Here is a 10,184-nt window from a genome sequence, read left to right as displayed (position 1 = left end):
GAGCCAGGGTAGAGTCATGGTGAGGGGAAAAAGACTGAGACAGAGGAAGGCTTGGCGCGTTCCTGAAGTTGAGGCTTCAGGTGGATGAGGTGACCCGACCGCTGTGGGGCGCTAGCTAGAGGGTGGGGAGAAGAGGGCGGGGCTCGAGACCCCCTCCCATCTTGGGGAAGCTTGGGGGCGGGGTTTGTTTACTCCTTGCACGCACTGGCGGCCAGGCCAATCTGTGGGGAGCGTCGCCTTGCGTCACGCATCTTGAGGGCCAATCGGCGCGCGGCGTGCTGCTCCGCCGCCAAAGCTTGCGCGGGGGAAGCGGGGCTGTCGCTCTGTGGAGTGAGGGCGGACGAAATCGGCAGCGCTGTCGCCTGTGCCGCCGTCGCTGCCTGGCACCCGGGGAGTGCTCTGCCTCTTTCTCTTTGGGTAGGTTCTAGGGTGCGCGCTCCATCATGTCCTAGGGCCTCCAAATCCTGGGCTTTGACCCGGCAGACCCCTGCTCTCCGGGTGTGAGTCTGCTGGGACCTAGTTGCAGCCAAGTGTGGACGCCAGAGAAGCGTCGGCTTCTGGAGACTCGCCCGAGGCGCGGCCCGACAGCCTCGCGGCCGCCTGGTCCTGTACGTCCGAGCGGCGGTAAGGTCTGGGGCGAGAGTGCAGGCCTGCGCGCCTGGGGCCTTTGGACCCAGGCGGGCGCCTGCCTAGGAAATGTTCCTTCCCCGAGCCCGAGGTCCCCTGGCCCTCGGAGTCGCATCTCCATTCCCACGGGCGCTCCCCCGCGCCGCATATCCCGAGTATCCAGACGAGGACTGGCAGCCCGCGAGGGTCCTCCTCCTCCTCTCGGAGATCATTTAGGGAGGTAACGACCCTGCATCGCGCCTGGTGGAAGAGGGAACGGTTACTTTCTGCTTTGACCTCGTCAGGAAAAGGATGGCTTCCGAATCTGGTTTTCTGACTTTTCCTTCTTCCTGGACCCACAGCCTCTATCTGTCTCCACCAGGTGTTTGTTAAGAGTTCCAAAGGTTTTTGTGCCCGAACCTCGCGTACTCCACAAGGGAACTTTCTGTGAAATAGAGGATCACTTTATTTTAAGGCCTAGAGTCCTTTGGGAAATTCTGGAAACCATGATCCTTCTCCTCAGAGCAGTAGGAAGGTTTGTGGGATTTCATTGAGAGACACAACTGCGAAGGGGACGCAAGCTCAGCACGTGTTCATCTGTAAAATAATAGTTTTTACTCGTGCGGGGCAAGGGCAAGGAATTGGGGGAAGTGAAGGGACCAGTTTGTGGAACACACTTGGAACAAAGCTCGCTGCAGAGTAAGTGCCCTGCTCTAAAAAGAGTTAAGCATTTTTATTAACGATGATGGGTGTTGGTTCAGCAAAGGACTCCGTATTGTTTTTCTTTTCTGATGAAACAGTAAATAGGCTCACAGTTTTTCCATTTTCACTGCTGCAACTCCCTTTGAGCCCTTGAATACTTTTCCTTTTTCCTCATTCCATCTCAAAGGCCACTTGCTTTCCTTCACTGAGTTGGTAACTCATTCTTTCTTTTCCCCATTCTCTCTTGAATTTTAGTTTTATGTCCTTTCATTTGACTTCTGTGGCAAAAATTTTTTTTCCGATCCTGGTGATTGAATGCAGGTCCTTTTCACTGAACTCCATCCCTAGCCTTTAAAAATGTGTTTGAGGCAGGGTCTTGCTAAATCGCTAATTGGCCAGCCTGGGCTTGAATTTGGGATCTTCGTGCTTCAGTCTCCCAAGAATGCTTGGGTTACAGAGTGTGCTATGCAGCTACAGCCAGATTTAATTTTCTGGGCCACTTGTATTTTACTTTTTTATAGGATTGGAATAATCTTAGTCTAATAAATATAGTTGAAATTCATCTGTTTCCTCCATGGTATAATCATGACCTATCTTTTTCAGAACTAAATATAGTTTAATTCATCCACATTGCAGCTTGTTTTTCCATATAATTAGTTAGTCTATAATTTAGTTTAAGCATTATCACTTAATTAATCTTCATGTCTGTCCAGTCTCAAATAGCACCAGGAGAAAAATCAAATGCCCAGACCCTAGGTTCTATCACACTTGTGTAGGGGTTGTGTTATTTATGAAGATCATTTTGTGCCTGCAACCAGTTCAGTCTCATGGCAGACATGCTGTCTGTAACACTGCTCTGATAGTACAATTGCAGTTCAGCAATGGAGCCCTGAAACATTTGTTAATAAAGGCGCAAGACTTACTAAGCTCTTTTTTTTTTCATTTCTAGTTGGTTATGAAGGAAAATTGAATTTTCTAGTGTGTAATAGTGTGCTTCCGATTCCATTCTGTGGTTGTGTAACTGACCCCTCCCCCATGTGCTTGTGAATATGTAGTCTGGGTGGCACATGCAAGTTTGTCCTTGCAGCCAAAATTTTAACTGACCTATCTGCTCTCAGTACAGCCTGAAATGGGATGTATAATCTTTTCATTCTCTTTTAAACTCATTGCAGAAATTATCATAATGGATCTCAGAAGAAATTAGAAGGCATAGATTGAGAGTTTATTTTTAAGTTGTAGAATTTTATGTTGCAATGGCTTTTAAAGATGATTAAATATTCTTGCCTCTTTATACTTGAATGTTTTCCATTGTTATCTGAGACACATGACTGTCTAGGTGTGGGGCATGAATGGATTTTAAAAGTAGGTTTGTGAATCCTTGGAAATGTTTTGCAAAATTATTTGCATTTTATATTGTTTTGGAGAAATGCTTTATAGTTTCTGAGGCCAAGCTCTTTAGACAACTCAAAATTTTCCTTTTTTTTTTTTTTTTTAACTGAATTGCAAGTTATGGCCTTATTGTACATGTACCATATTATGAATTTTCAACTATTTGAAGAGTTCATATCCACTAGTTCTTTTCTTGACAAAAATATTCTCTGTTGTTAACCTCTCCTGATGGCTTTTTGGTCATTTGAACCTCTTCACAATATTTATGACTTACTTATGGGTTTGTTTTAGTTAATCCATATTCTTAAAAGTAGGAGATAGCCAGGCATGGTGGTGCACGGCTATAATTGCAGCATTCAGGAGACTGAGGCAGGAAGATCACTGTGAGTTTGAGTCCAGCCTGGGCTATAAGTTGAGCTCAAGCCCAGCCTGAACTGCATAGTGAGATCCTATCTCAAAAAGACAAAAATAAATAAATAAATAAAATTAAAAAGTAGAGTATACAGAGTTAGGCTTTAAGTGATACAGAAGATTGTAAGTTACCTCTCTGTTTTTAAAAGCAGGCCCATAAGGAGTGGATATGCTTCTTTGCTAACTGTGTCCCACTACTTCCTAATAATACATACTGGTGAAAAAGGTAAACTCCAAGTTAGCCTTCCTGGCTTTCAATCCTAGTGCTACAACCTAACAAGATGATCCGAAATTAACTCTCTGAGCTTCAGATTTCTTGTCTGTAAAATGGAGTTAATAGTGCTTGTTTCTTATTCTCAATTTATTTACTTTTTGATGGTGCTGGCGACAGAACCACCAAGTTCTTGTGTATTGTAGGCAAATTTTTTTTTTCTGACCTGGTAATGAGAATTACCCAGTTAAACCAGGTGTTCTACCAGTAAGTGGTATTCTCACTCCTTTTGAAACAGGGTGTTGCCCAGGATTGCTTGGAACTCTTGATCCTTCTGCTTCTGCCTCCTGAGTAGCAGGGATTACAGACATGTATCACCATGCCTGGGTTTCCTAATTGTTTAATGGGATGATTTTTGATAGGACTCTACATTTATCTGTGTTAAATTTTTACCAGATATTTTCCAGTTCACATTTTTAAAAATTCCTGATTTGCTCATCCAGTAAGTATCAGATCTGTGCATTTGGTAAATAAAAGTATAATTGCTGTCATGCAATTTTTTTATTAAAATGTTGATCAGATAGGACTAAACAGAGTTATTGCTGTGCTAGAGACTTCTCTTGTGAGTAATAAAAAGCTTATTATTATTAATTGTTTGGTTCAAGTTGGTCAGCCAATTAGAAATTCAGTTAATTTCTATTATTCCCCTCAGATAGTCCCAAATTTTCACAAGGAACATATGAGAAATTTTGACATGTACTTTACTAATATCCAGATTTTATATGCTTCAAATTAAAAAAAAATTTTTTTAAATCTTTTTTTTGGTACCGGGGATTGAACTCATGATCTTGTGCTTGCCAGGCAAGCAGTTATGGTGCTGAGTTAAATCCCTGGCCCTTTTGCTTCAATTTTTATATCCTATGTTTAATAACTTAGGGAAAGCACTTTAATCTCTTATTACTTGTTCAGAATGAAATTATACTACTTTCTCGTAGTATATGTTGACCACCAGTTTTTAAGTAACACTAATATAATTCTGGAATTTTGTTGTCAGTGTTCAGTAGTTAGCAGGATTCCATTTCTCTTTTTTTTTTTTTTTTTGAAAAACACTACATTTTCTTGTCTTGAGACTTCTAACAGTTTCTTCTGCTTTCTACAGTTTCTGAATGTCTGTAGCTGTGTGGAACCCAATCAAACACTATTCCTTATTGAATGTTTGCTTAGAGCAGTTAGGAATTTTCTTCAGTCTTCTCATTCATTTTGGGCATTGGTTTCTATTAATTCACTGATTAAATTTACTAAATGTCCATTTTGTACAGGGCACATTGTTTTAAATCTTTTTAAAATACCCAGTCAAAAATGGGCAAGTGAAATGAATCACAGAAGAAGTAGTACAAATGGCAAATAAATACATGAAGGAATGCTAAACATAGAAGGCCATTAGAGAAATGCAAATTAAAATAACATTGGGATTCTGTCTTACCCCAGAAAGATTGGCTATCATCAAGAAATCAAATAATAGCAAATAATGAAGAGGTTGCAGGGAAAAGGAACGCTTCTGTACCACTGTGGGAATGTAAACTAGTAAAATCACTAATGGAGATCAAAGTGGACATTCCTCAAAATATTGAAACTAGAAATTCCATTTGACCCAACTGTTCCCCTACTGGGTATCTTCCCCAAAGAGTTAAAGACATCATATTATAATAATCCATGCGTGCCCTTGTCTATAGTGGCACAGTTCATAACAGCTAAATCTTGGAAGGGACTCACATGTCCATCAACAGATGGAAAAATTGGGTTTTTACACACAGTGGAGTACTGCTCTGCCATAAAGGAAAATAAACTCGCTATACCTTGAGACCTTAATGGCAAGTAAAACACACAAGTGTAAATACCAGGTCTCTCTTTCTGTTTGTTTTGTGACACAGGATCTCACTAGGTAGTTGGGGCTGACCTTGAACTCACTATGTAGTTCAAGCTGACCTTGGGCAAGTGAAATGAATGGTCAAGTGATGATCCTCCTGCTTTAGCCTCCTGAGTGCTGGAATTATAGGCATATGCCACAATGCCAGCCTACAGTTTCTCTTACATGGGAAACCAAAAATATAAATAAAAATAAAGAGCAAATAAAAGATAGATAATAGGGAGTAGGCTGGGGATTTAGCTCAGTGGTGTAAGCGTCTGCCTGGTGAGTGTGAGGTCATGAGTTTGATCTCTGGCACAAAAAATAAATAAGAAGTAGGAGGCTAGAGATTTAGCTCGATGGTCCAAGCACCTGCTTGGTAAGTGGCAAGGTCTTGAGTTAGGTCCCCGAGCTCCCCCCCACCCCCCCAAAAAAAAGAAAAAAAAGGGAGTAGGGAGGTAGGTCTTTCTCAGAGGGAGAGGATCAAGAGATGGATGAGGGATGAAAAAAGGAATTAAGATGTGTTATGTACATGTACCTGCAAGGAGTGTAAACATTATCTTGTATCTAGATGCTCACCCCTCATGGGGCCACAGGTGGGGCTGGATCTGAAGTGTGTGACGCTGGGATTGATTCAGGGTGCAGAGCTAGGCTCAGAGGCACAGGGATTAAGGGTGTGAGTCTTGCCCACCCTAAGTATCCTGGATAATGTATATGAGATAGCAGGAGCTGTGGTTGACCTTTGTTTTGCTACCTTCCGGCAATCATGACTGTCCCTCTTCGAGGGCTGTCTGCCCTGACTCCCTGCGCCTTGGAGCCAGATGATTGTGGGCTGAAACTGTGACAAGGGAGAAAAATAAGACAGTTATGCACTGCCAACATGGACCAAAAGAAAAGAAAGGGCAAAGAGGTTAAGGTGTGTGTGTAGGGGGGAAGGAGATGAAAACAGGAATTGAGATGAGTTAACCACCGCCACCGTGGTGTCAGGTGCAGCATTTAACCCAGGCCTTGTGCATGCTAAGCACATCTCTACCCCTGAGGCACTGCCCATTACTGTCTTTCTGGATGTTCCCCAAGAGCCTGTGTGCTCACCGCGGGGGTGGGGGGTGGGGGGTAGGAGAGGACTGGCCCTTGGAGGCTATAGCAGACTTGCTCTTAGGAGGTGGGGTCCACTCAGGGGAGGGAGGTTGCTGGGGATGTGACCTGGACGAGTGTATCCACCCTGCTTCTGTTTCTGCTCCCTGGCTTCCTTGATGTGAGCAGTTTTCCTCACAGGAAAGCCAGGAAGGCCCTTCTGCCATACCTGCCTGCTTTGGAGCCAGGCAGCTGTGCACTAGAACATGAGCTGAAATGAACACCTTCTCCTTTAAGTTGTGGGTGTCAGGTGTGAGGTCTCGGCAGTTAAGAAAGTGACAAAGAAACCCCTCTCCGCCAACTGAAGTCCCTTTTCTCTTTCTGTATTCTCAAAAGTGATACAAATCAACAGCCCAATAGAGATGCAGCGATGGTGGCTCTCTCGAGCTGGCCTCCGAGTCACCCACCAGTATCATAGGAGTGTGTACTACCTTATAGGCACTGTGTGAGACACTGAGTTGACATAGGATTGTGCTTACAGAATTCTACACGCAAGGAAAAGTGTAGTTGGGATAAAACAGTTTGGAGAAGCCAGGGCTCTTTACAGATTCTTTTTGGTTCAGTCTTTCCATTACTGTATTTACTTTTTTAGAGTGTTGTGAATTCATTCAAATGTAGATATATGAGTGATTTGAAAATTAATGATGCCTTTGGTCATTATCCTAGTGTCCCTGTGCACTATAAAAATTAGGGTTGAGGCATAGCTCAGTTGTAGAAGTCTTGACTGTTGTGCCTAAGGACCTGGCTTTGAGCACTAGGCACTGGAAAAACAAAGCACATTATTTTGGGCTGTAGCCTAATGATAAAGTATTTGCTTGGCGTATACAAGGCCCTTGATTTGATCCTGGGCACCACACATGAAAGAATAAAAACATAAAGATAAAATAATACACCATTTCTACATAATTTGTTCCCCCTCTTTTTGAGATAGGGTCTTGCTGTGCCGTTTAGGCTGGCCTTGAGCTCACTTTGTAGCCCAGGCTGGTCTCAAACTTGCAGTGATCCTGCTGCTTCAGCTCCAGAGAACTCAGACTATAGTGTGCACCACCACACCTGGTGCTCTGTGTAATATTTTGTTTTAAATTCAACTGTATTGCAGTGTATTATATCATGGTTATAAACTGTTACCTTGTGATAGTGATGGACTTGCTGTGAATAGAAGAATGAATTTAGAGAAGTGTATGCTGGTATAGTGGGGGGCTTCTTTGTAATATAAATAGCACATGTCATTGTAGTGTATAGCCTGTATGTGCTTTTGTTGTGTGTCACAGCTTCTCTTGACTTGTTAAAAAATTAAGAATGTGTAACCTAAAAGAAAATACAGGTATCACAAAATTGCATAAATTGCCCCAATTGACGTGTGTTGAAATTTTGTTGTAGTTTTTTTCTTCTTCTTTCTTTGTTTTTATCCTTGAATAAAATGGATTTGAGAAAAAAAATACCATAAAGTCTTAAGCATAATAAAAGACAAGAAAAAAATTGCAAGTGTTTCAAAAGGTAGAAAGAAGCAATAATAATGGCAGTGATTGTTAGTCAGAGAACAGGAGCGCCATGTCTTGAAAAACCATTGCATTTTTAGTCAAAGATATTGTGGCTTCGAGGCCTGGTGACACAGGCCTGTAATCCCGGTCCTTGGGAGGCTGAGGCAGGAGGACTCTGTGAGTTCAAAGCCAACCTAACCTACATAGTGAGACCCTGTCTCAAAAGACAGATACTATGGCTAATAGTGGTGCTGCATGAACAGAGGTAGGGTTATGTCTCATAAATTTAATAGGCAACTAGAAAATTAGTGTGCTTGAAAACAAGCGTCTCTGCCTACAAAGTAAAAAATATGGCACAAACAGGTTTCTTATTTTTTTACTTTTAAGTCTTTATAGAAGCAGTCTGATAGATTGCTAAGTTGAGCCTTGATAGGCTGTCTAGGTCAGTCAGTCTGTTTGTCTCAGTATGTATATGTTTGTGTGTTAGTAATTTACCCTGTAAAGCAAGAATTTGATTCAGGTTACCCTTGAGTAAAAACAACTGTAATATTAATTTGACTCAACAATTTTGTAAAACATTTTCTGATTTTTCTTTTCTCAGCTACTACAGAGGTAGAGTAGTTGTCAGCCTGCTGTCTGGTTATTTCTTAGATGTCCTGCAGCAGAAGGCAGAATAATGTTATGACAGTGACAACGTGGATAAGTTTTGCAGTTTATCTCTATCTGTTTTAGGAATTCATACTTCATATTTTCTAATACTACCTGTGAATATAATGGGAAAGGAAATATGTGTGCTTTGTGGGCTCTTCTGGGCCTAGGATTTGCCCTTTTTACCTTTTATGATTTGAATGTTTGTGATTTAAATATTTTTTCTGAAAAATTTTCTCAGACTTTTTGTTTCTGTTTTTTTTTTTTCTCTTTCCTTTTTATCGGTACCTGGGATCGAACTCATGACTGCCTGCTTGCAAGGCAGGCGCTTATGCTGCTGAGCTAAATCCCCAGCCCTCTTTTTCTTTTTTGAGACAGGGACTCGATAATGCACTTCAGGCTGGCCTTGGGCTCACTTGATAGCCCATACTGTAACTTTTTTTTTTTTGTTTTTGTTTTTTTCGTTTTTATCGGTACCAGGGATCGAACTCACGACTGCCTGCTTGCAAGGCAGGCGCTTATGCCGCTGAGCTAAACCTCCAGTCCTGCCCATACTGTAACTTGTAATGATCCTCCTGCCTTTGCCTCCCAAGTGCATGGGATTACAGGAGTGTGCCACCACACCCAGGTTTTGATTTGTTTTTTTTGATACAGGGTCTTGCTATGTGGTTCAGACTGGCCTCAAATTCATGGTAGTCCTCCAACCTCAGCCTGAGTGCTAAGATTACAAATGTTCACCGCCTGGCCTATTCATATTTTTAGTACTAGAAGTAAAACTATGTTATAAAACAACTATTTTGGGGGAAATGTGATTAAAAACTGTGCATGTAGTAAGTATTCAGTTTGATTTTTCGCTAACACGTATCTGTGTATTTTATAATTTGCTCTATTTCTTTTAAGTATTTTCCTTTGAACTAAATTTAAACTTACAGGAAAGTTAGAGTGTTGTATAAAGAGTTCAGTAGTATGTGCCATTTGTTTCTCACAATGTTAACAGTTCTACATAAGCGTAAGAGAGTCTCAAGCTATATGATAATGTTTCAGTTAACAGACTGCATGTATGTTGGTGGGCCCGTGACGTTATAATAGAGCTTAAAAATTCCTGTTACCTAATGATGGGCTAGTGCCTGCAATGACATACTTCAACACATTATTCATGTTTGTGGTGATGCTAGTATAGATAGACCTACTGGGCTATCAGACATGTAATAGTTCAGCGCATAACTACATACAATGTGTAGTGGTTTATAATGATAATAACTATTACAGTTTTATGTATTTACCATATTATCATTATTTTAGAGTGTATTCCATTCCTTCTCAAAAAGTTTAATGTAAAACAGTATGCCAGTTATACTGGCATCTGCCTTACACATTTTGTGCTTATTCAGTCTCTTAATTGCATTGTTTTCTCCTTTTTTTTTTTTTTTTTTTTTGGTACTGGGGATCGAACTCATTTTTTTTTATTTTTTATTTTTAATTTTATTTAAGGAGAAAAGAAAAAAAAAGCAGAGAAAGGGTACAAGTTATACAGATTTGCAGAAAAAAAATGAACAGTAGGAAATCACTAGTTAATGGATTACATATTGTCATCTTAGAAATAATTGTTCAAGTCACAAAATTAAAGCTTGTAAAGTGGACATTCCATCAATGATACTGCAAACAGTTCTAATCAATGGTCCAATAAAACTCTGTG

At 41.1% G+C, this 10,184-nt stretch overlaps 1 protein-coding gene across 12 annotated transcripts in view; it reads left to right on the top strand.

The window, feature by feature from the left end:
* The first annotated feature begins 270 nt into the window (after positions 1-270).
* The window catches only part of Tfdp2 (transcription factor Dp-2), a 195,197-nt gene continuing 185,283 nt past the window's right edge, over positions 271-10,184 (top strand). For 3 of the 12 annotated variants that reach the window (XM_063249102.1, XM_003476523.4, XM_063249100.1), the window contains exon 1: positions 272-417. The gene's annotated coding sequence lies outside the window, so the exon portion shown is untranslated. Of the gene's footprint in view, positions 418-451; positions 625-10,184 lie in introns of those variants that run through there. The other 9 variants (XM_063249103.1, XM_063249104.1, XM_063249109.1 and 6 more) reach the window with 5 other exon arrangements.

Source organism: Cavia porcellus, unplaced genomic scaffold (genome assembly GCF_034190915.1).
Source record: "Cavia porcellus strain 051 isolate PalLab524CR breed Dunkin Hartley unplaced genomic scaffold, mCavPor4.1 scaffold_5, whole genome shotgun sequence".
Taxonomy (NCBI): domain Eukaryota; kingdom Metazoa; phylum Chordata; class Mammalia; order Rodentia; family Caviidae; genus Cavia; species Cavia porcellus.
This window is presented reverse-complemented; position numbering and strand designations above follow the sequence as displayed.